We start from the raw sequence: 21,684 nt of genomic DNA on the forward strand, positions 1-21,684 counted from the left end.
CGCCCCTCGGGCAGCCCTTCTGAGGCTGGGACTCAGACCCTGTCTTAGGGCAAGGCCCTGGACAGCTAGCCGGACGAACCTTGGAGACTGTCCCGCAGTGACCAAGGTCCACTGGTGACATTGAGGTTGTTTGTACGAATGTGCCCCATTCTCCTAGGGACTCTTGTTTACAGAAAAAACCAACTCTGCTGACATGACTGATGGTGTGGTGTGAAGGGGTGGCTGAGAGTGTCCAGCCGTGCACGGTGCCCTGGGGAAACAGAGACACTGGTGCCAGGGGGAGGGGAGGGGCAGAGGTGAGGCTGGACTTGGGAGGCAGGGGCCGGATCACGCGGGACCTCCCAGGCCTTAGGAAGGGCTCAGGGTTTGATGTGAATGGTCACGGGGAGAATTTGAGCTGGATTCCAGTGGGTTAAAACACAAGCATCGAAACCTCCAGATAACAAGTCTAGCGATTAACTCATTCGCTCATTCATTCACCCAACCGGTATCTGAATACCTACTCAGTTCCAAGCACCGTTCCAGGCACTGGGGAATCAAGGGTGAACAGAGCAGCCACAGGCCTTGCCTTCTTGGGACCAGAGGGGACACAGACCCTGAATCAAGTGGCCACACAATGAAGTGCAGACAGTGAGGAGTGCTATCAGGGAAGGCTTCTTCCGGGTGACACACGAGAAGCTGGCTTAATACTTGATTCAGCCAAAGTGTCAGGTGCTGTGCTGGGTGAGCAAGGAAGACGGAGTCCCTGCCCTCAAGGAGCTGACGTTCCAGTGAGACAGACACACCCATAAACAAACAACAGCAACTGGGGCCTGCAGAAACAGGGAGGACTTCCTGGAGGAAGGGGGATGAACAGGAGTTAGTTAGGTGAGGGACTGTGAATGGGGGTGAGGGAGGGGCGGGTAGGGTGTCTCTCCAGTGACCTGCTGGCCTCAGGGGGCAGGGGGAGGTGGGAGAAGGTGCCACGGCTTTGGGGGAAGGTCGTGACTCAGTGGATCGAGGGCCAAGGCCGGGGACACAGGGAGACGCAGGGTATTCTCTGGGGCAACCTGTCTGTCCATCTCCGTCCCTGTCTCCTCGTTCTGTTTCTTTCATTATCTGTCTGTCTTTCACGGTCAGATACTAACTGGTCTTGGGAATCTCTCAGTGTCTCTTGGCCCGTTTCTCTTTTTTTTCTACGCTCGGGTCATCTTCGTGAGATGTCAGTAAGAGACAAGGATACTGGGAAAAACCCCGAGCGGGTGGGCAGGAAGCGAGGTCAGGGGCACAAGGACAGCTGAGCACAGGGACAGGCGGTGACTGAATGTTCTGTTTTGGAAAGACGGCTCTGGTCAGGGGCGAAGGTGGCTGACCACGAAACCCGATAACCTGGCCAAACACTGCTGCAGCCAGCCCTCTGGCCACAAGCCCCGTGACCAGTGGGTGCCGTGCAGAATTTTCCCGGAGGGAGGGGAAGAAGGGGGAAAATGGCCCACGGGCAGCTTGTCCTCGGCAAGTGGGCCCAACACGAAGGGGTTGGAAATGAGGGAGGAGCGAATTCTCAAGCGAGACCTCAGTGCGGCTTGTCTCTACACGCTCTTCGAAAAGGGTCAACGCATCCCGAGGCACTTACTGTGTGCCAGGCATTCAGTCCCCGCTCACTGTCTCCAGCAGAGCATTCTGGTTCAAGACCATGGACTCTGGAGCCAGAGCACCCGAGTCTGAACGCTGGTTTTGCAAACTCCTAGCCCTGTGACCCTGCGTAAGTTACTGAGCCTCTTTCTTCACGTGTGAACCGGGGAGAAAATAGCACCTGTCTCATACGTTCGAGGTCAAGTTTAATGTTAGTTCATACGCGTAACAAAGTAAGTGCTCAACAAAATGCAAGCTGTTAGCATTTCAGCCTTGTGACTGCAGAGCTCATGCTAAGGGGGCAGAGGGAGTCACGTTCAAACCCCTGCTTCACCACTTCTTAGCTCTGTGGCCTTGGTTACGGCTCATAACCTCTCTGGCCCTCTCTTTGCTTACCTGTTAAGGGAGCATGATCTTAGTTCGCACCTCAGCAGGTGGTTGAGAGGGTCTGTGTACCTGCAAAACAGACGGGAAGCACTCACTCCACAGGCGAAGGTAAGTCCCAAAGAAGTTCATTCTTTTCCTCCATGTGTCCAGCAGGCTCCAGGGCCCCCGAGCACCTACGATGTGCTGGGTCCTGTGCTCTTTCTGTCCTGGAAGGCAGCACTGGGCAGCTGGAGAGGGAGTGAGCCCTCCTGGTGCACAACTTTAGACCTAACAACAGCCTTCTGGTGCAGGCAATATCAACCCATTTCACAGAGGTGGAAACTGAGGTCTGGAGAGGTAAGTCAGCTGCCAAGGCCAGAGGTTTGTGAATATGGGCTCCTCGGAGCTGCTTCTGATCCAAACTCCTGTGACAACCCCACCCACCACGTCCTCTGTCATCACAGGCAACTAGGACCTGAACCTCTCTCACACACTTGGCTGTGTCCCCTGCCTTGGAATCTCCAGCTGGCCCAGAGCTCACCTCAGAAATGTTGGGTGTACCAGACAGAAACTGCAAACCCGAAGGGTTGTGCTGTCCCCAAATTAACCTTCCCCATCCCTGGCTTCCTTATCCTATGCCAGCCAGCTGGAGGAAATCGATGCGGCCATCAAGTCCCTGAGCACTCCCCTCACCACCAAGGCAAGAGGCAGGTGACATGTGCAGAAAGGGACAGAAGGGGGTCTCGGGGTCCAGAGCCCCAGGTGCTCATGCCTGGCCGTGTGACTTTGGACATGGCGCTTCCTCTCTCTGAACCTCAGTCTCCTAGTCTATAAAATGGGCACATAGAATCCACCCCTTCGGCTGATATGCAGAACAGAGAAAGCATGGGGACAGCATGAGGCACGGGGCAGGTGCCCAGAACATGACAACCGTCCTTACTATGTGGAAGGGGTGGCTGAAACTCTTTCCCCCAACCCGAGTCCCTCAAGCCCAGTTTGGCTTCTTACCGTCAGTGGTGAGCTCCTCATGAGACTGTAGAGTAGTTAAAAGCACGAGCCTTGGACTTGACTGCCTGGGGTCAAATCCTGCCTTTGCAGCTTGCCTCCGTGTGATCCCAGGCAAGTGATTTCACCTCGATGGGCCTCAGTTTCCCCATCCATGAATAGATGTGATAACAGTTCCCATCTTTCTGCGATGTTGTGATGATCGAATGGGTTCGCGGAGGTCAAGCCTGGGACCCTGCCAGGCACACAACGAGAGCCATGGAAGGGTTTGCTGCTCTTCAGACATTGAAGGGAGAATCGATCTGGTGGCTTGTGCACAATTTACAAAGCACTCGGGGCCAGGGATGGATTAGGGAGCTGGAGGAGAATCCTGATCCGAACCAGGAGATTCAGATTTTACGAAGCAAGGTCCATCGTATCGGGGAAGGGCTCTGTGCAGGTCCCTGTGGCCCGGGGAAGGGCTGCCCCACACCCATCCTCCCGTGGGTGCCCGTGTTTGGGCATCTCCGTAAGGCGGCAGGATCACCCTTCCAGTTGCTCGGCCTGGAACCCTAGACTTGTCTCCGATTTCTTCATTCCTGTCACTTCTGCTGGAACAGCATGTCCTGTCAGGGCTACTTTCTGAACAAATCCAGAATCTGAGGCCAGGAACTCCCCCCACGCCCGCCCACCTCCACAGCCACACCCTGGGCCCGTTGCCATCTCCTAAAGCCCGGACCATTGCAGTCACCTCCTTCATGATTGTCCCCCTTCCCTCCTCGTCCCTGACGGTCCATTCTCCACATGAAGCCAGAGGGGTTCTTTTAGAATCTGGAACCTAGATCGTGCCCTCCTCCGTTCAGGACCCTCCATAGTTCCCACGTACCCCAGAGAAAAGCCCGAGTCCCTCCAATGATACGCAGGGCTCTGCACAACCCGGCCCCTCATCTCTCTGCCCTCACCGCCTCCCACGCCACCCCAGCCACACTGGCCTTCCCCGCATCCTCGCACATGCCAGGCACGATCCGGCCTCAGGGCCTTTGCACCTGCTGTTTCTTCTGCCAGGAACACTCTTCTTACAGATATCCTCCCCGCTTAACCCCGCTTCATTTCAAGTCTATCTTCAAATACCTGCTCAGTGAGGCCTCCCCTGGTCCTGCTCCTGCTTCGGGATTGGTACCCGTCTGAGGCTCTCCACAACCCTTCCCTGCTTTACTTTTTCTCTTTAGCACTTATCACCACCTGAGACACAATATAGTTAATTTACCCATTAACATTTTGTTTTAATGTTTATTTCATTTTTGAGAAAGAGAGAGAGAGAGAGAGAGAGAGACTGTGTGAGCAGGGGAGGGGCAGAGAGAGGGAGACGAAGAATCCCAAGCAGGCTCTGCCTCTCAGCCCAGAGCCCTGACAAGGGCTCGAACTCAACGAACTGTGAGGTCGTGACCTGAGCCGAAATTAGGAGTCGTTGGCTCAACCGACTGAGCCACCTAGGTGCCCCCTTACCCATTAATGTTCATCCCCTCTCCACCTCCACCTCCAGAACGTGCGCTTTGTTCACTGTCGCACCCTGGCACAGACGGGTGATCAATAAACACAAGCGAGCGTGTTACCTTCGCCGCTGCCCGGGGTGGGGGTGGGGGGGCGCAAGGGGGCAGCCGGGACCAGAGGAGGCTGGTCTGAGAGCCTGGAAGGATGGAGCTGCCACCGAAGCGACATGGGGAACGGGTGGGAGGAGCAGGTTTTGATTCGGGACGAATCAGACGAGATCTCGTGTCAGACGAGAGCTGCCGCTCAGGGTTCACTAAGGCCCGGCCACCGTTTCAGGGCCTCGGGACCCAGCAGAGTGAAACGCTGAGCCCCTGATGTGGCACCTTCTCGTGAATCTGAAGGCTGGAGCTGCCGTGAACTTACCAGGAAGCCTTGAACCAGTGCAAGGCATCACTCTCCGGCCTCGGTTTTCCCATCTGTCAATGGGATGACAGTCCGTCCCTCCCGAGGCTATGGTGAAACTCAGTGATCTAATGCCTCTGAGGTGCCTGGCACCCGGTGGGCACTTGACCAGAGCTCATTTGTTCCCTGTCCAGCCCCCACGCTGGCTGTCCCCCAGGGGACTGTGCCGCGAGCATTATTTTTAACCGTGGCTCCAGTGAGCTGGGCAGTGGCTCTGAAGGCCGCGGGAAGACCACAGGGTGAGCAACATCCCGGCTCCCTCGATGCCAGGAGGTCGTGGCGTGGAAACATCAGGGGAGGCCACCCTGTATCCCTGCCCGGTAACCCTTCTGCGAAATTATGTCACCCGGTGCTGTTTATAAACAGCACTGACCTGTCCCGAGCAGGGTGCCGGGGGAGGGGGCCCCGGCCCAGTCTCCCCGCCCTTCACCCCGATTCTGAGCGGGTGGGGGCCCCTCCCATTAGCCCTCATTCACAGAGCAAAGTCGGGGCAGCTGGCCTCTGGCCAGACATTGCCTGCTTATTTCAACACCTCTGAGCATTTTGCAGCTGACCAGCCCTGGGGTATTTTTAAACGCTGGCCTCGGCCAACCTCTTTGTCACATTCCGGTCGGGGCTTGGATTCAGTGCATGTCCCAGTTAGGGGAGCGGGGGGGGGGGTGGTGGGGAGTGGCAGGAGGGATTCGTTGACAAACATTTAATGAAATTCCAGGACCTGTGGTCCTACTGTGCGCTGGGCCCCATAGCGGGAACAGAGGCCCAGGGGACCTAACGTACACAGCTTGTTCTCGACGTGGCCCTAGTCTGGCGAGGACACTGTGACAGGCGCAATCTACAAGGCCCAGTGGGTTATGTAAATGAGTGAAGGGGCCCAGGGAGAGGTGACAGGAAGGGGTGGGGACTGTGGTGGACCCCTCTGGGGCGGGGGCAGCTGTTCCTCAGCTCTGGCCTCTGTCCTTACAAGAGAATCGGGACCAGTGTGCCCAGAGCGTCTGACTTTTCAAAAGAAGCTGCAAATCCAAGTTTATGTGGAATTTCCTGCAAACATTTCTTGACTTTTAAATGTTGGCAACAATTTTTTTTTTTTGTAACGTTAAAAACATTCTGAGAGCCAAATGAAACCCGTTTGTGGGCCGGACTCAGCCTACAAGAGTCAAGTCCACGGAGGCAAACAGTTTGCGTTTTCTGATGCAAACAGATGCATTAGAAAATGCTCAACAAACCCAGGCTGAGCACCGGCTAGGAGTTCCTTCTACTGTTCTAGGCCCCAGAGAAACAGCAGGGAACAGGATGGAAAACATCCCCGTCCTCGCAGCTTAGATCTGGAGCCAGCCTGGGCTGGCTTGTGAGTTCTGCAAGCTGGTCGTTAGGCGCAGCCATCGCTAACAATTCAATGATACGCACTTACGGTCAAATAAGTCAGAATCGAAAACAAAGGTAACAACTCCTCAAACTCATCACTCTAATTATTTCACTATTCTCCACATTCTCAAGACTATTCACCTCTATTGTACCATGTCACGCTGTACGATATTATGACACTATACGATGGAAATAGTACATAATGCATATATGCCACCACACATCTCTTCTCACCCCCCAGTTCTGTGAGTTCCTGTTGCAATTGGTCGCGGTGGGAGTATTTACACCACAAAAACTGGCAAGTGTAAAACCAGAGCTCCCCCTTGCCTGTTGTGGTAAACATTTAGCAGCAAACCAGATTAAGACAGATACACCGATAATATGTAATGTGTCAGACGATAATACCTACAATGAAGGCAGATGAAGTATACAGAGGGTTAGATGGTGATGGAGGAGAGTATTTTAGACAGACAGGCCATGAGGAGAGGATATTTGAGCAGAGACCTGAATAAAGTAAGAGAATGAGTCACACAGATATCTGGCAGAAGGAGGTTCAGGCAAAAGGAACAGCAAGTTTCTGCCTGGGGACAGGTACAAGCTTGCTAGTTGAGCACAGGGAGGAGGCAAGTGTGGCAGGACCAGAGGGAGGGAGGGAGGGAGGGAGGGAAGGGGGCAGGGAGGGAGGGAGGGAGGGTTGGAGATGAAGCTGGGGAGGTAGGCAAAGGTCAGATCATACAAGGTCTTAGAGGCCACGGTGAGGAGGGTGATTTTTACTTTAAGGGAGATGGGAGTCCTAGAGGGTCTTGAGCAGGGGAATGACAGGGCTTAATTCCCCTTTTAAAAAGTTTCCTCTGACTGTGGTGGGTGGAGTGGGACAAAGCTGGAAGCTGGGAGACAAGGGAGGAGGCCACTGTCACATTCCAGGCAGGTGAGGACGGTGGCTGTAAAGGCAGCAACAAGAATATGGATTCAGAACGTGTTTGGCAGTCGAGTCAACAGGATTTCTGATGAATGGGATGTGTGGGGTGAGGGAACAGGGGATCAAACGTGCTGTGTAGGTTTTGGCCTGAGCACCTGTTTGGGGGGAGGCACCATCTCCCGAGACAAGACCAGTGGGCAGGACCAGGGCTTAGGAGGGGCATGGGAGCCTCTGTCGTGCGATGTTTGAGAGGTCTGTGTGACACCCACGTGGAGGTGGCAACCTGCCAGTTGGGCAAGGGAGCCCGGAGCAGGAGCACAAGGGGGTTCCGGAAGCAGTGTCTCTGTTGCTATGGCAACCCCTTGCCGGGCCGGGGTTGACGGGGGTTCTGGGAAGGACTTACAGTGAGGAAGTTGTGACGTTGAAGGAGAAGCCTCTGGCAGATGGAGAATGAAGGAACAGCATCTGGGGGAGGGAACAGCAGGGGCAAAGGCCTGGAGGCAAGGCAACGTCTAGTCTTTTTACGGAATGGTGCGGGAGGGGACCCCAGGGTAGGGGAGGAGACTAGGAAGCCAGAAGAGCAGATCTTTCCAAGGGCTGCTTCTTTCAGTGAAGGAGGCCGGCAGGTGTCCTCAGGGTACTGGAGCGAATGGTGGGCAGGTGCAGACCACAGAGGACGCCTTAGGAAGGAAACACGGCATCCATGTCTGGCCTTAGGTAGCACGGGATTGAAGCCCCCGCTCCCAGCATACACAGCACAACCCCTCTCCAAGTCAGCTGGGGCCTTTGCCAACCCAGCCAGTTTCTTGGAGAACTTACGCCATCGAACCAGGAAAACAACACAACCCTGAAGTGAGGGAGGAGGGGTGAAAAAAAAATTCTGGAATCTTCAGTTTCTGGATTCCCATCATGTAGAAGGACCAGGAGGTCACTTCCCGGGACTGAGGGATAACGTCGGTGACCATGGCATGGTGGGGACCTCAGGTGTTTACAGGACCTTTGTAACCATCCTCTGGGAAGAGGCGTGGGGACAACGGGTCTGGCCCTCGGACTTGGGGCTTGCCCTGTCCTCAGTTTGGCTCTGAGTTCAAGGCGGGCTTTTCTGCCACATATTTGCTGTGTGATCTTGGGCAAGTCACTGGTCTTTCTGAGCCTCAGTTTCCTTATCCGTACAAGGGGCTAGTAATGGTCCCTGTAACCGGGACACTCACCTGCCCCCTCAATCACTGGGGATGAAGTGAGATAACACAGAGCAACAAGTTAGCTCAGTGCCTAGTTCATGCCACACTCCCAATATACGTCAGCCGTCAATCATTATTTGCAACATTATTACTAATTATGGAGGGCTTACTTATGTCAGGCTTTGAGCTATGTGCACTATCTCATTTAAGCCTCATTCCCTCTCTGTGAGGATTATTACCAGTTCCATTTTACATACAGGGAAACAGAGCCTCGGAGAGTTGAGCAGGCTGGCCCAAGTTAAGATTGCTATTGGGGCACACAGCTGGGATTTGAACTTACATCTGACCTCAAAACTTGTTCTCATGTTCATTCTGGGTTCTGCCTCCGTGAATCCAGTCGGGCTCCAGAATTTCAGGAAATAGCAGTCTGTGTGACCCTTGGCATCCGTCTACATCAGTGGGCACCCCTAGCCTCCCCAGATCCAGCCAACTCAGTCTACACGTTTGTCCTGGGGTGTAGACAGGACACAAATGATGGCTGCCCCAGGGCAGCGAAGGGCCTGGAGAAGCAGAGTCCTAGGTCAGCCTGAGGCTTTCCTCTTGAAGCAGGAGTCCAGCTGGGCACCCGTGTCCCATCAATAAACGTGCCCAAAAATAGCTTGCTGGGCCCGGCCAGGACAAGAGGACCAGGACGTCCTGTTCCCACTGGCTCTGGCCAGAGAGTGACCGTGTACTTGGCCTTCCCCATTGGAGGCTGTGGAAGGGAGGGCAGAGCTCATCCTGTCTGAGGACTCTTGGGAATAATCTGGGCACCAGCACCCCCGACCTCGACCCTGCAGGCCTTCCCGAATGCACTCACTGCTGGTCGGGGAGATGGCCGTGGGTGGAAGTGGGCAGCTTCCCCGGGACGTTGAGGGCTCGGACGCTGGGGGAATGCTTGTAGGGGTGTCCAGCATTGGGAGCTTCCAGCGTCGACTTAGCCCCCACAGACGCCCCCAGGAGGGGCTCCCTTGTTACCCCTTCAGATGGGGACGCTGTGGCTCACCTGCCCAAGGGCACAGTTAGTGGCCAAGCCGGGATTCAAAGCAGTTATATGTCCCCTTGCAACTACGACGATTTATGTCAAACTCAGTGGCTTAAAACAACACAAACGTATCCTCTTACAGTTCTGGAGGTCGGAAGTCAAAAACGGGCGTCACGTGGCTAAAACCCAAGTGTCAGCAGGGCCGCGTTCCGTCTGGAGCCTGTTCCTTGCCTTCTCCAGCCTCCAGATGCCACCCACGTTCCTCGGTTCTGACCCTCGTCACATCTCCTTCTCTGACTTGGACCCTCCTGCTTCTCTCTTATAAGGACCCTGTTGGTGACACTGACCCTACGAGATAACCTGGGCCAATCGCCCCGTCCTAAGACCCTTAACTTTATCCCGTCCGCCAAGTCCCTTTTGCCACGTATGGTCACGTGTTCGCGGGTTCTGGGGGCTGGAACGCGGACATGTTTGGGGACCGTCATTCCATCTACCACGAACCCAGAACCCAGCTCCCACCTAGTCGTTCTGGCTTTGCCTGAGGGCACCGCGAGCAGCAGGACCAGGAATGGGCAGAGGAGATCTAGCGAGGTGGTGGGAGAGGGGCAGCCTGGGTCTCTCCGAGGTAAGCCTGGGGCCTTCGTGTGAGAAGGCCCCTGGGGGAGAGGGCAGGCCCAGGGATGAATGAGGCGGGCCAGGAGGGGACAAGGGGGTGCAGAACACTACTCCAGCTGAGCAGGGCCAGAGGAGAAGAAGGCCCAGGCGGCCAGAGCTGCTGACTTCCCAAAAGAAACTGGAAATCCCGGTTTTTATGTGACATCTCCAATTCTGAAGTGTTGGCAAATGAAAAAAAATTATGAGGGAACCACCCCCCGCCGACACATGCCTACACACACACTGCGTGGGTCACACGGAACACGTCTGGGGCCAGGTGAGGCCCAGAGGCTGTGAACTCCCGGGCACAGGCCCACCGGGGTCGGAGGGGGAGGGCATGTCCTCGCTGAGGGCAATGGGTGCCAGAACATCCGTGGAGCAGCCTGAAGGCGTTCCCTGGCCAGCTCTGTCCCCAGCGGGGGACGCCTGGACACAGGGTACTAGGGACAGGGACGGCGGGCTTCAGCAACGTCCGGGGAGGGGGAGGGGGCAGGGCCAGACCGACGCCAGGTCAGTTGAACTCCACTTCCGGCTGTGACTCCATGCGGTCAGGCGGCCCGTGTGGCCTTGGACCGGCTTCCCGGCCTGTCGGGTGCTCCACGGGGCGTCCAGAGTCACCTGTTCCAGCATGTGCTGCTGCTTTTCTGGCCCTGGGGACTCAGAGCCACACAAAACAGAGCGAGCGCCTGCCTCCAGTGACCACGGATGGGCCACTGATACGGAACTGGCCTTGGGGCTTACTGAGTAGGAACTCCAAAGTGCTCAGCTTCTCCCCCACGGACCCGCTTTCCCCGCCTCATCCTTAATAAAAGGGTAACGAACGAATGACTTCCGCTCATTATCACTGAGCATCAGCTGAGGGTCACATGCTCTATCCTCCGAACCTATGAGGCTGGTGTTACTATGGCCCCATTTTACAGGTGGAGAAACTGTGGCCAGGACACCCAGGTCCCATTAGGACCTCCTTGGGAAGGAGCCGCTGCCCCCGAAACCGTTCTCTCGGCCCCTCTGCCTTAGTTCTCAGCTACTCATCAGCCAGGGGAGCTCTTAGGGTCACTGGTCGGGACAACCTTGGGGGTAACATGGAGGGCGCCCTCTGTCCACTACACCTTGTTCTGAATTTGCCTCTTCCCAACTTCAAACAGGCGCCAGTTCTCGACCTTGCGGACCGAAGGCCCTTGGTGCCTTTAGAGACTTCAAACAACTGATCCCCTCTCAGGCTTCTGGACTTGAGGCCTGGGTGCTTTTCAGCCCCAGGCTATGGGTACTTCTCTGCCCCAGGCTATGCTGGGACTCCCTAAGCCATTTTACTTTTTATTAAAAACATTTTTATTTAATGTTTATTTACTTTTGAGAGAGAGAGAGAGAGAGAGAGAGCAGGGGAGGGGCAGAGAGAGAGGGAGACACAGAATCCCAAGCGGGCCGTAAGCTCTGAACTGTCAGCACAGAGCCCAACACGGGGCTCGAACCCACGAACGTGAGATCATGACCTGAGCCGAAGTTGGGTGTTTAACCGACTGAGCCCCCAGGTGTCCCCTCCCTAAGCCATTTTAAAATAATAGTGCCGGGGCACCTGGGTGACCTGAGCTGAGATCAAGAGTCAGATACGTGGGGTGCCTGGGTGGCTGAGTCAGTTAAGCGTCCGACTTCGGCTCAGGTCATGATCTCGCGGTTCGTGAGTTCGAGCCCCGCGTCGGGCTCTGTGCTGACAGCTCGGAGCCTGGAGCCTGTTTCGGATTCTGTGTCTCCCTCTCTCTCTCTCCCCCTCCCCCGCTCATGCTCTCTCTCTCTCTCTCTCTCTCTCTCAAAAATAAATAAACATAAAAAAAACCACTATTATTTTTAAAGAAATAAAATAATAGTGCCCAATTACTGGACCCACTATGTGCCAGGCACTTGATAGACACGGGTGAATTTAACCCTTAACAATCCTGTGAGGTGGGGGCTAGGACAGATGAGGAAACTGAGGCTGGCTGGGGCGAAGTCACCTGCCCAAAGTCACGCATGCATAAACAGGACAGGTTCAAAGCCACACTGGGAAGCCCTGTGCCATGTGGCTCCTCTCCGCCCGCCGCTGGGTGGGGAGAGGCTTCTGCTCTCCTCCTAGAGTTTTTCCCTCCTGCGGCCCACTTCCCTCCCAGGACGAATGCCCGACGGTAGTCTCCAGTTTGAGGGCTCCTTCCTGGGACTGCAGGGCTGGGTGCTAACGCGTGCAGGGGCTCCCTTTCCAAGCTCCTTCTCTCGTCTCATAAGTGGGGTTCCGTGGTGGGGAAACCTTGTCCGTTTGCTGCCCTGTGGAGTCTCCCTTGTTGGAGAAGGCGAGAAGGGAACTAATGGGGACGCCGCAGGTGTGGGGCAGGGGCAGGCTTTGGGGTCCCAGATTCCAAATGTCCAGGGAAAGGCTGGCAGGGGGGTGGGTGGAGTTGCCCAATTCAAAGCTGGCTGGTTCTTATCAGCTCCAGAGTTCTCTTAGCAGACGGTGGAATCAAAGCAGGCCAGGGCTGTTTGCTTACTTTTTGCCTTTTTGGCACAAGGAGATCAAAGTGAATCCTCTGCTCTGCCCCCTTCCTCCCTCCTCTTCTTCCACGTTTCCTTCTCTCCCTTACAAGGCTGAGAACTAAGAGCCCTAAAGTTGACAAGGTCTCCCTGGCACGGATCTGCACGGAGCCCTGGGCCGAGGATCTCACGGGGACGATGGCACAGACCATCCAAATGACGAGCAACAGCTCTGACCTTCCCCCTTGGCAGAGGGGGAAACTGAGGCACCGAGAACAAAGCCACTGTTCAGAGGTCGCTCAGGCCTTTCTGACTCCCCAGTCCATGCCTTTTTTTTTTTTTTAAGTTTATTTATTTAGTTTCAGAGAGAGAGAGGGAGAGAGAGCTGGCGAGGGGCAGAGAAAGAATGAGAGAGCGAGACAGAGAGAATCCCAAGCAGGCTCCACACCACCAGTGCGGACCCTGACGGGAGGCTCGAACTCACGAACCCAGAGATCATGACCAGACCCGAAATCCAGAGTCCGACGCTTAACTGGGTCACCCAGGCACACACACCCTCGCCCCACTTCCACACTCCTAACTGCTCCTCGGGCAACATTTCTTCCTCCACGCTGGCATTTCTGCTCAGGAAAGTGACACAGGTACAAAGGTGGAGAACAGCAGAAATCCAGCTTCCAATGAGCCCGGAGCCTCTGTGCTGTGCCCTGGCCGGGAGCTCAGGGGCTGCGAATTCCAATGACCTCAGTGCCCAGGCAGGAGGCACAGGCGGTGGAAGGCAGCCAGGAGGGACACAGGAAGGAGGGGTGGGGACTCTGGTGACTCGGAACCCTCCCCAGAGTTTTGACTCAGCATCAGCCCAGGGCTGTCTGAGATAATGAGGGCCCATTGTTATCAGGGTTTTCAGGCAAATCGGAACTCCAGATCTTTCAGGTGAAACCTCTGTGGGTTTGTTTGGTTTTTTTTTTAATATGGTGCAAGATAGGGTTCTATTTTATTTTAGTAATAAATCGATACTGTGCTATGCTGGGCCCCTGCAGGGAATGTTCCATCACCCGAGTCCTCCCCCCGCCCCCATTCTTCTGTTTCATATTTTCATTTGTAAGCCCCGACATTATTTTATCCAACGGAAAAAACAAAACGAAACAAAACAAAACACAAAAAACCCTGTCGGCCACTACTTGAAATTGCGTTCAGTTTACATATGTTGGCAGATTCGTCATTTTAAGGAGGTAGATGCTTCCCGTCTTATTTACTCTCATCTTATTTCGTGGCCCTTGGGAAGATACTTTACTTTTCTTCCAAAGTTGATTTTCAAATGATGGCAAAATTCCAAGCTGTTGGAACCGCACGGGCCAAGTAACGCCTCCCGTGGGCTGCGTTTGGCCCGGGGGGCGGGGGGGCTCCCTGTTGCCCCCTGAGATGGAGGGCAGCCTGACTCAATGCGGGAGACTCAGCAGGCCGTCATTCAAAGATAACCCTGTCCCAGGCGGAGAGATCTCCAGGGCCAGGCAAGCTGAGAAAGTCTGGGATGTTTGCTGCCTGACCCTCTCTGTGGAAAGGCAGGGCGCCCACTTCCTTTATTTAAGGCTAGAAAAGCCCATGGCGGCCCCAGCCAGCTCATTTAAAACAAAATTTCTTTTTAAATTCCTATTTCTTTTTGAGAGAGGGTGAGAGAGAGACAGAGTTCAAGTGGCGGGGAGGGGCAGAGAGAGAGGGAGGCACAGAATCCGAAATAGGCTCCAGGCTCCGAGCTGTCAGCACAGAGCCCGACGCGGGGCTCGAACTCACGGACCGCGAGATCATGACCTGAGCCGAAGTCGGACGTTCAACTGAATGAGCCACGCAGGCGCCCCAGCAGCCAGCTCATTTTTGACCAACACTTCAAATAATAAATTGAAACTAACCTATATGGTTTGCTGTTTAAAAAGCAAATAAAAAAAAAATTAGAAAACACAGCCAAGTGATCAAAGAATATCTGTCGAGACCGGGTAGGGGTGGGCACTGCCCAAGGGGCTGGGGATGCCGCACGTGGGGCCGGCTCCTGCATCGTGGGTCTTATGGTCTAGCGGGAAGTACAGGTGGGAAACCCAGAGACATGAAAAGCCAAAAGGCACATTGCAGTGATGACTGAGGCACGAAGAGACAAAGCGAGGTCATGGGATAAAGAGAGGCCAGACGACCCCTGTAGACAGGGGCTTGGAGACGCCTCTCAGTGGAGGTGACATTTTGCTAAGACCGGAATGATGGAGAACAGGCAGCTGTGGAGAGCTGCTTCCAGGGCAGCTGTGACCCCCAGCAAAACCACTGTGACATTTGGGTGGATATCCTGCCAAGGTGTTCACCTAACTGTATTTTCACATCAATGCGATTTTTCTAAAAACGTGCTTAATTTCTATCGTACGCGTTTGCCTTTTCTAGAAAAACAAAAGTGGCCGCGTAGTGTTCTGGAACCACCCTGTTTTCCCACTTGGAGCCTCAGTTGCCCTGTCTGTTAGCCAGAGATGGTCTTCATAACTACCCCACGTGGGAGTAAAGATTACCCCAAGAAAATGGCCCACAGCACATGTGACTGGTACAAAGATTAGCCATATTGGTATTTTTTTAACAGTTCTTTTCTTTTTTAATGTTTTATTTATTTTTGAGAGAGAGAGAGAGAGCGAGCGAGTGGGGAAGGGGCAGAGAGAGAGGGAGACACAGAATCCGAAGCAGGCTCCAGGCTCCGAACGGCCGGCACAGAGCCCGATGCGGGGCTCGAACTCACAAACTGAAATCGTGACCTGAGCCAAAGTCGGACACTTACCGGACTGAGCCACCCAGATGCCCCTTATTATTGGTAGTTTTAAAAATCACTTTTCGGGACATCTGGGTGGCTCAGTTGGTGAAGCGTCCGACTTCAGCTCAGGTTATGATCTCGTGGTCCGTGAGTTTGAGCCCCGCGTCAGGCTCTGGGCTGACGGCTCAGAGCCTGGAGCCTGCTTCCGATTCTGTGTCTTCCCCTCTCTCTCCCCCTCCCCCGCTCATCCTCTGTCTCCCTCTCAAAAATAAATAAACATTAAAAAAAAGATTTTTTTTAAATCACTTTTCAGTGGCAGCTCGGAGAGGTGGGGATTATCGAGTCCCTCTTGCAGGGGACAGTTTAAGCTCACAGGCCCCAACAGGGCAGGCTCAGGAGAGGCACGCCATTCCCTGGCCCCCAGCCTCGGGGCCAAACCTCCCCAGAAAGGAAGTCGAGACTGAAACCAGGGGCTTCTTTTTGGTTGTTTTTGTTCTCTTTTGTTTTTTTTTTCCTCTCTGTGATGTCGTTCATTTTTGTGAACATCGCACTTATCTGATGTCACAGGTTTTGGGAACCCAAACCGCAGACACAAATACGCCGTGTTATTCTTTGAAGGGTTGTGCAGTGAGATAAGGGAGCTGGGTGCTGGGGGATACGACGCAGGGCCCGTATCTGCAGAATTAGGAGGTCAGGGTTTGTTCTCGGGTTCAACGTCATCAGCCTCTTTGGGGGGGCCCTCGGTCACCGGTTCCCCGGGCCACACGGTATGTGCTGAGTGCATGCACCTCGCCCACTGCTGTCCAGGACAGCCAGGCGGCGGGCACTAGGGGGAACCCAGTGGCAACACGAGTACCACAGCGTCAGTCTCTCCTGAGGATGCTGCAGAAAAGGCAGGCGGCCCCAGGCGCCTGGGGCTCAGGCGTGCTGGTAATGTCCACCTTCTGGTGGATTCTGAGTTAACCCGAAAATCCCGTTTGGTTTTCCTGTGCTTTTTTGAGTGTCACTCAAACACTTGAATCCCCTCTCTGACCTAAGTGTCATGAGGCCTGCAAAACCCTGCTTCCTGCTTCCGCCCCGGCCCCCATGCAGACTGTTATCCACACGCAGCCAGGGGGATCCTGTGAAAACCTAAGTCAGGTCACGTCCCTCCTCTGCTCAAAACCCTCCTGTGACTCTCTCTTCACTCGGGGTCAACTCCAAGTCCTTCCTGTGGTCTGCCAGGCCTCTGTCTGCCCGTCTTCCCCTCCCCTTCTGTACCCTCTCCTCCATCTCTCCCACACGTTGCGCTGGCTCAGGGCCTTTGCACCTGCTGCCTTCTTACTTCCTTGACTGTAATACCTCTTATCAGAGAGGCTGTTCCTACCCCCTACCACAAGTGTCTTTCTGAAAATAACTGTTTTCTTATCTCGCCTAATTTTTCTTCATAGATCTTTGTCACCACCCGACACGTTAGCTATTTATTCTTTTGTTCATTATCAGTGCACCTAAGTTCCCAAGAACCCTGTGTGTGTGTGTGTGTGTGTGTGTATGTGTGTGTGTGTGTGTGTGTGTGTGTGTGTCTGGTGCCTGGAAATTGCCTGGCACATTGAATAAGCTCCATAATTTCTTTCTTTGTGTGAATAAATGCAAGGATCTTGGAGCTGTTTCACACCAAAGGGTTCAGATCACCCGGAACAATGCGAATCGTAAGGGACTTTAAAACTGGGGACTTACATGATCGCTCGTGCAGGAATGATCACTGCAGCTTCTGGGGAAGGGCTTGCACCCTGAGTGTGAGGCGTGCACTGTGGGTGGGCCACCAGACACGTTGTGTGGAATACAGACAACTTAATGTCAGTGCCTCCCTGGTAGGGATGTCCCTGGGATTACACCAGATGCTTTGTGTGTGGTGCTTAGCCCCCCGCCTGGCATGGCATGTGGTAAGTGTGCTAGACCTTGCAACCGGCAGGATGGAACCCATGAGGTTGGAAACAAAGGAAGAGGAAGTCCGGGGGTGTGCGTGAGGTCACGGGTACCAGGGTCAGAGCAGGGGGAAGGGGTGGGGGTTCTGTGAGGTGTCTAAGGGAATGCGTCCGGATGGCAGGGGGACTCCACTGAGAAGCCCGGCGTGGAGGGACTGATTTGGAGATTCTTGGGGCAAAGGCGGTGATTGAAGACCCAAGAACGGCCCTAAGTCAGAGACTGTGTGCAGAGAAGGAGCAGAGGTGGGGGTGGAACCCCGAGGGGCTCCCAACGTCCCACCTCTGCTCCGCTTCTATCCTGAGACCTGACTGATCTCCTCGGGCTGGGGAGGGAGCCCCCTCCTTGGGCACATGGGCCGATGCCCCCTCAAATAAAAGCGGGTTCTCTCAGCTGCGGAGAAGAGCTGACCACAGCAGGGGTCAAGGACTCAGCAACACCTGTCACACCTGTGCTGCCACCAGTACCCTTCCGTCCTGTCCTCTTCTCTCCTCAGCAACCCGTGACCTCATTTCCGGTCTCACTACACGCATCCGCGGCTGCAACAATGCTGTGTCACTGACCACCCCGGCCGCGCGCTCTCCTGAATCTGAAATTGTTGCAGGTCAGCTGACCCGCTGTGGGCGTGGCCAGGCGGCTCTGCTGGTCTCGGCTGGACCCATTCACACGTCTGCTCTTCGGCTAGAGGTCAGCCGACCTGGGCCGGCCCGTGGGACTCTGTTCCACCTCACACGTCCCTCCTCTTCTTCTGGGACCCGTGGGCCATCCCCGGTGTCTCTGGTGACGGTGGTGGCACGAGGCAGAAGCACGGGCGCCAGGTGGGAACATGCGACTTCCCACTCTCCTCTCGTTGGGTTGGTGAAAGCAAGTCACGGGGCTGAGCTCAAGTCAAGGGGGAGGAAATACGCTCCACCCCTCCGTGGGAGGGACCAGGAGGTCTCACGTCCCTAGGTGTGGATTCAGTGGAGGTCAAAGAGTCCTTTGGCCTCACGTCACCCGCATTCATTGGGGATCCTGCCTTCTTGACATCTCCTTTTCAGTCTCACTCATGAGTTTCCCTTTTCTCTCCCTTTTCTTCCTCCATACTCAAGAAAGTAAGGCAGAGGGGCTGGTTTGTTACGCAGCATTGCTATAGCCGTAGGTGACCGATACACGTAGGGCATCCGGCCAGAAGCTCACGCTGCTGATGGTAATGTAGAAAAGGAGAAAAAAAAAATACGTGTCCCCGATAATATCTTTGAGTCTTTGTACTCACAAGCCTTGCATTCCTTGTGGCAGACACTGCTCATGGCCTGCTCAATACTCACGCTCCCCTTTGTCCTTATTTACAGAACCCTGCTTGTATTTGGGGCGCCAGTGGTCAGCAGAAAGCAGCTACTCTCTCCTAGACTGCCTCGCAGTGAGGAGTGGCCCTGTGATCCAGGTGTGACCGATGCAAATTAAGAGGGGTTCCTGGGAAAGCTTTCAAAAGACAGACAGCGTGGTGGGCACACCGCTCCCCCCTCGCCCCTTCCTCCCGCCTCTAATGCGGGGTATCAGCTGGGAGGGGAGCAGCCATCTTGCAACCATGACCAACCGTGAGGACAAAGGCCGCATGTGCAGGACGGGCGGGTGGAAAGTGGGAAAGCACCTGTGCCCCCACCCGGTCGCCGAGTGGCCTCACCCAGTCGTCCTATCAGCCCTGGCTGCCCACCCCTGGTGTTCTAGTAGCAGGAGACGATAGGAACGTGCTAATGGCCAGGTTTTGTGTTATTTGCAGCTGAATGCATGCCTGATGGGTCCACCGAACCTTCTCTGGGCTCCTGACAGGATGAGAAGATGCATTTTCCTGATGTTTAAGCCAGTTTGCATTGGGTTTTCCCGTCCTCGCCTTTGAATGCATCTTAATGAATACCTGAGCTTTGCAGTGAGTTGACTTTTGAGAAACTGAGATATGCCTGATCTTGGACTTGGGTGAACTGGGGGGTAGGGCAGAGGGTCACTCTTGTTCTCCCTGGAAAATCAGATGGCGAGGGAGGCAGTATGATTTCCCGGGATCTTTCTGCCAGGACCAACAGGGCTCAGGGCCTACCTCCACTTTAGATATCCATGAAGAGCCCTGACCAAGGAAGGTGGTTATTCTTTTGTTTTTGAAGAGGGAAGCTAAGGTTCAAGGAGGCAGATTTACACCTGAGGCTCTCGGCCAGAGCTAGGTCTGCCTGACTGTGGGACCATCTTCTTCTCCTTTCCGGGCTCCTGGTTTCTCATCAGTAGAATGGGATTACTCAAGATCAAAGCTTTGCAAATATTTCATTTCAAAGTAGGTAAAACCCTTTTATAGCCGAAACTTTACTTATTGTCCAACCCATAAAAAAGATAAAAGAACAAACTGCTCAGAGGGGGGGGAGGGGTCAGGAGGCCTGCAACCTCCTCCTGGGGCACCAGGGCCCCCAGGCACCTCACTGCAATCCTGGGCTCCGGGGGAGGCTTTTAGGAAACACCAGTCTAGATTATCCCAACGCCTTTGGAAAAACCTGAATCTAAGAGAGGAGTTTCGGGGCACCTGGGTGGCTCGATCAGTTAAGCGTCCGACTTCAGCTCAGGTCATGATCTCACGGTTCATGGGTTCAAGCCCCACGTCGGGCTCTGGGCTGACAGCTCGGAGCCTGGAGCCTGCTTCGGATTCTGTCTCTCTCTCTCTCTCTCTCTCTCTCTCTCTCGGTCTCTGCCCCTCCCCCACTCATGCTCAGACTCTCTCAAAAATAAAATAAACGTTTCAAAAAAACAACAGGGGAGACTCTGATCTTCCAAACATCACTACAATGTTTTGCAGAAAAAGGGCACACACACGGCAAAACAAAACCAAAGGCGCCAAAGGACAAGGGACAGAAAGTCACCTCCCTCCCATCTCTGACTCACCAGTCCTGCCTGTGCAGCCACTGCTCCCGGGGACTCGTGCCTCTCCCAGAGATGGTCTGTGGTCTCACAGCAAATATGTAGTGTATTGTCCCCTCTTCCCGTAACACACACACACACACACACACACACACACACACTGGAATATTCTATAATCACCGTGTGCATCTTATATCTTGTTTTTCTCGGTTAACATTACACCTCGGTGGTTTCTCCAAATCAGCGTTCAGAGGTCTGCTTCATTCACGTCACTGATTGCATGATATTGGAAAACTGTTTCATTTATTTGGCTGAAAGACCCCTATTCCTGGGCACTAGGGTTGTTCCCAGTCTTCCGCCAGGTCAAAGAAGCCCACCGTGAAGGTCCTTAGGTCCTTACACATGCATCTCGGTGCACATGTGTTACTTTAGATGCTTGGTTTTTCTCTCTCTCTGCTTTGTGCCTTTTTTTTTTTTTTTTTTGCTTATTAGCATTTTCAAATTTTTATTCCATGAGCATGTCCCATTTGTACAATAATTAAAAAGATATGTTTATAGGCCCAGGCCTCAAACTTCAGCCAAGTTAGATAAACAGCTCCACGCAGAAGCACAATTCAGAAAGAACGAAAATGGGCCTCTGCCACTGAGGCCTGTTTGGCCGGGACGTTGCCTTTCTAGAGAGTCGTGTGCCAAGGCCCGGCCCTGCCTCTGCTGCAGCACACCCTGCTATGCAGGGTCTGGGTTCTAGCTCGGGCTGTGCCATTAACTTGCCAGGTGATTCCAGGCAAATCGCTGAGCCTGGCTAGGCTGTCAGAAGGGCGTTTCCCGCGTGCCAGGCTCTGAGCTAAGGATGATACGGTGTCTGACGACATTGGTGTTATTATCCCCACTTCCCAGATGAAGAAAAAAAGACTCAGAGGAAGAAGCACTTGCCAGTCTCCCCCCAGGTCAGTCAGGGGATCACCATCCATGTAACGCATCCAACCTCCCTTGAAGATATCAGTTCACCCTCAAGTGCCATCGGCTCTATACTCAAAATATAGCCCGTCTCTCACCCAATCCTCACCACGGCCTTCCAGGCCCTCCGTGATCCGCCCCCACCAGCTTTACAACACCATTCTTGTCCCCGATGCTTCTCCTGGCTCCCTCTGCCCCATCACACCAGCCTCATTCCCAACCGCAGGGCCTTTGCGCTTGCTGTGTTCCCCGCCTTGGATTCTTTTCCTTACTGGCAGGTCCAGTCCCAGGCTGAGACACGTGAGATGCCCAGGGTGAAAACTTTAAGGAGGCACTCGCTCTCAAGTGCCAACCTGCCCTCGAATAAGACTGAGAGCAAGCGTCCCCTTACATTCTGCAGACTGGGTCGCGCCCTGGTCTCCCCCTCATCTTGCACTGCTTCCCAGACGTGGTTCTTGTCATCCTTGGAGCCTTGCCTTAAGTGACCTCCCCTCCTCAGAGAGCCCTCCCTGACCATCTTAGTTAATGCTGTCCCTGTCACCATCCAGCCCGCCACATTGTCTTGTTT

General features: G+C 54.4%; 1 long non-coding RNA gene across 1 annotated transcript in view; it reads right to left on the reverse strand.

Annotated features, from left to right (window-relative positions):
• Positions 1–2,011: 2,011 nt before the first annotated feature.
• LOC122467281 overlaps positions 2,012–21,684 on the reverse strand; it is a 217,762-nt gene continuing 198,089 nt past the window's right edge. Inside the window, exons 3-4 of the long non-coding RNA XR_006292880.1 lie at positions 2,986–3,217; positions 2,012–2,067 (exon numbers count right to left, since the gene is read on the reverse strand). This is a non-coding gene — a long non-coding RNA (uncharacterized LOC122467281). The remainder of the gene's footprint in view (positions 2,068–2,985; positions 3,218–21,684) is intronic.

The sequence above is a fragment of the Prionailurus bengalensis genome, chromosome A3 (genome assembly GCF_016509475.1).
Source record: "Prionailurus bengalensis isolate Pbe53 chromosome A3, Fcat_Pben_1.1_paternal_pri, whole genome shotgun sequence".
Taxonomy (NCBI): domain Eukaryota; kingdom Metazoa; phylum Chordata; class Mammalia; order Carnivora; family Felidae; genus Prionailurus; species Prionailurus bengalensis.